This window comes from Anarrhichthys ocellatus, unplaced genomic scaffold, assembly GCF_004355925.1.
Source record: "Anarrhichthys ocellatus isolate YVR2014 unplaced genomic scaffold, GSC_Weel_1.0 scaffold8, whole genome shotgun sequence".
In the NCBI taxonomy this organism is placed as follows: Eukaryota; Metazoa; Chordata; class Actinopteri; order Perciformes; family Anarhichadidae; genus Anarrhichthys; species Anarrhichthys ocellatus.
Window position 1 is genome coordinate 1,701,035 of NW_022280038.1, and position 4,127 is coordinate 1,705,161.

Here is a 4,127-nt window from a genome sequence, read left to right on the forward strand (position 1 = left end):
CCCCACACACACACACACACACACACACACACACACACAGCACTTGGCAGGTAGTGATTGTGATTCTGGCCTGAATTAAGCCGAGCGGGGGCATGTTGTGCTTACGGGACTGGCCCAGAGCGAGCAGCGGTGCCTCTGAGTGGCTCTGACGGACGGGAACAAAGAACCGCAGAACACACACAGAGTGGCCCCTCTAACCACTCACCGGCTCACCTCCACAGTCATTTGCGTCCGATGCCACCGCTGTCAGTTGCGACAGAGCTCGTTGCGTGAGCCTCTGCGCTTTTTGTGTGTGTGTGCGCAGCGCAGGGGGGGGGCACTGAGTTCTTTCGGGCGCTCGAGCGTGGGCACGCGCCGTCGGCCAAACTCCACCCCGCTACGCCCCCTACCGCTCCCTGGGTGCCGGCCGCGGAGAGCAGATATGAAACTTGACACCACGGCAGGAGGTTGACAAAGACGATTAGAGCATCTCCCTGAACCCCACACACCTCTACCTTCTCCCCTCTCTCTCCCTCCTCTGCTGCGGTCTAATTACGCCCTCACAGAGAGGATCTACATAACGACACAGGCAGGGATACAGAGGATTATACCCTGTGCTGCGCCTCAGTCCGTGCACCCCTTCTTCATCACGTCCTTGTGGATAACTTGGCCTGTCCTGAAAAGGAACACGCCCGAGGCCATGCTCAGCTTAAGAAGAAACGTCGCTACCTCCATGGCTTTAAACCATGATGACCGTATCAGTTACTTTTCACATGTTAAGAAATGGTGACAACAACAAAAAAACACATTTGTGGACAAATGTGCAATTATGGTAGATGAAAATGCTTTGTAACATATATATCTGTTGAACGAATCGCCCCTTGAAGCAAAGCTGAGCACGGCAGCTAGAATGCTGAGGCTGACGGGAGACAACACAACAGGTTAGATTAGATTATTTCCTTAAAATAGGTTGTGGGCCTTGTGTATGAATTATATATGAATTGCATACTATTTCTATACACGTAAATATTTTTAATTGTTATTCGTTTTTTCGACCTGGTTGGACAGATTATTAAAATGTTATAAATGGAAATCTGAAGCATAGCTAGTTTGGTATTTAACAAAAAAAAAAAAATATATATATCCTTTTTTTGTTTTTTTAAATGAAAGAAAACTCACTATTAACTGTATTAACAAGTGTAATTCCTGCAAACTACTGAGGTAATACTGTACAAGTTATGATGCATGGTATTAGTCTGTTTAGCGAATACGTGTATCCCTATTAAAAAAACAACATAAAAGTGAATTTATAATTTTGTCACCTTTAATGATCTGTTCAAACACAAACTGCCCTGATGAAATAGTGAATATTAACAATAATAACTCATAGAAGTACTTTTATTTTCTCCATTGTGCTCCAATTTCACTCAGAGAGTTAGAAATACCGTAAGTGTTGTTCATTTTCACTAGTCAGAGTTTATTTGATGCACAACAATCTACATTACTTTACTACACTGGCTACCACTGTATAGGAACATAAAGCATCACCAAATGTCCCAAGAGCACCGGTGATACCCGGAGTACGTTCCTTTTTCTCAGATGGTCTGATTTCTGGCTGTTTGGGCTCGCCGGGGTTCAAATCAAAACGGGAAAGCCAGAGAACAGGTCTGACACTAAAAGAAGGGAGCGACATATGGAACGCTAAATATTCTCCGCTACACCTCTGCTCTAATAAAGCAGAGATGCAATTAGCTTCCACCGCAGAAGCTAAAGAGCAAAATCTCAGTTATTGGTTGGGGCTGGCTCGGGGACATGGAGCCGCCAGGCTCCCATGGATACATATGCATGTCGTTTCCATATCAAGCTTGTGTTTCAGGCGAGGGCGCACGCCATAGGTGGTGAGAGGATTGACATTTAGAGGCTGTGCGTGTTTGAGCGTGTGGATGGACAGGGGGGGTGGGTGCATTCACCATCACCAGCATCAATACAGCAGCAACCCCCTACCCCTGTGGATGAAGGTCCCGGTGCCCAGGCGTTGGCGGGGCTGATTGATCCCTGTGACTAACACCCAGGCCGTGCAAGTGCAGGCTTGCTGCGCCCAACACCGAGAGCCGCGGACCCCTGGAGAAGAACTCTCCATGAGGCAGCCGATGGGATGTTTTATGACCCGATGGATGGAGGCACCGGTGGCACGAGAGGGGCCAATAAAGCCAGCAACAAAAGCGTCTCCGTGTTTATTAAGTGACCATTAATTCAATGGACCACCCGCACTCGAGCTGTTCATCCTGCCTGGGTGTGTTATAGATGTTTTGATGAAGACGTACGCCACAAATACGTTGGTTTGATGTGGCTCGTCTAGAACAATATATTCCAGACATTCCTATTGTTAAAGTGCCACTAATTTTCTCTCTTTATAGTGGCACCCACTCCAAACACAAGCTAGTCTTGTGGCTGCTGTGCTTCCAAGTCTCTGCATCAACCAGTTTTTGGGAGGTAGTTTTGAGGTCTAATTGAGTCCAATTTTATTTGTAAAGCCTGTTTTTTTTTTACATCACATAGCAATTTAAAGAGCAACAAAGGATTTAATCACAAAGGCAGAATGAACTCACTTTGCTGGATGGGAAAAAAAAGGCTGGTGGGCTAAAAACCCACTGGCAACATTGACTGGCAAACAAAAAAAAAAGCGTTTGCTCCGAGTGCGTTATCTGTGCGCATCGTTTTCCCGTGTTTTTGAACGCACGCGGATGTGTGTGTCCACCGCGTAGGGAACAGGGGTCGAAATTCGAGGGGGGTGGGGGGGCTGAGCTCGGAGGGTTGGCAGAGGGCTGAGGGCCTCGGCTGGCTCGCCTGTGATTACAGCGGATGTTGAGTGTTTACAGAGAGATGAAGGGGGTGGGGGGGGCACAGAGACAGCTGCTTTCACTCTGTACTGTAAACTACTACACACACTCACACACACACACAGAGCCACACAAGCACTTACACAGAAGGCTGGAGCTGCACTGGAAAACCCCACAAGCCCCGCAGTGTGTATATACATGTGTGTGTTTGTACTACAGCTGGCCTGCTGGGACCGGTGGCTCGGAGTGACAGCCGTACACACACATGGACGCGGCGCAGGCCCGGTGGGACGAGAGGCTGGTGGACGCTGACCGACCAGGCAGGAAGTACTTTTTCTTTCTTTTTTTCCTTTCTCACGATCATTTTCACGCTTTTTGACGTTTTGCTCCTCTTTCATGTTTGACTTTTGCTGAAAAGTAGCAAAAGGTCATGGGAAAACATGTTTTGTGTATGAATCGCACCTGAGCAGTTGAAAATAAATATAACTTGCAAAGTTTGCGGTGCGGACTAAGAATGAAGACGATAGTAAAAATATATTTGTGTAGCAGTTTCCAAGACTGAAGAAGAGCGAAACAACAAGAAACAAATGAGAGACGAAGATAAAGTTGAATGATCGGCTTCGGCGACCTCAAATTTGACTGAAATTTGAGTCGAGTAGGTTCAGCGGGAGCGCGTCGTCGGAACAAAGCAGGCTACACGCACGTGGGGACCAATGCATGGATTCGGGGACTTGGCTTGTCCAACACATAAGTGCAGAGCAGGCAGATCATCACGTGACCTTGATTAAAGGGAATCTACGCTGCGGAATGTCAGTGGCGTGCCTCTTCCGGGACAGTGGTGCTGTGCGTTATTGGGCTTATGTCGAAACCGGCGCGTCTGTGTGTGCCGAGGGGGGCGGGGGGGTGGCTGTGATCACCGCGGGGGGAGAGAGAGAGAGCGGTCGACAGTAACAAGTGAGCCTGACAGCTTAATTACCAACGCAGCTAAAGATTTATTGATTTATCAATCAGGGCCTCGGGGGGCGGCAGCCTTTCCCCCTTCGGGAGACGGCAGCCATTACCGCGAACCCGTTGGCCTGCATGACCTAGACTCCTCTGGACACCCCCCTCCCCCCGGGTCACACCAGGCCAACCCTGAAAACCCCTGCTCCTGTCAGCACACGCATACACACATTTTGACACATAAACAATACTCTCAGATCTTTAGGGATATACACATATGTTCATGTGCATCCAAGCAGGGACACAAACACGAACAAACAAGAGAGGCGTATATGCAAACACACACCAGCACGCATATGCTGCACA

General features: G+C 48.4%; 1 protein-coding gene across 3 annotated transcripts in view; it reads right to left on the minus strand.

Moving 5' to 3' along the window:
- LOC116384222 (transcription initiation factor TFIID subunit 4) overlaps positions 1 to 4,127 on the minus strand; it is an 80,530-nt gene that overhangs the window by 57,289 nt on the left and 19,114 nt on the right. The gene's annotated exons all lie outside the window — the stretch shown is intronic.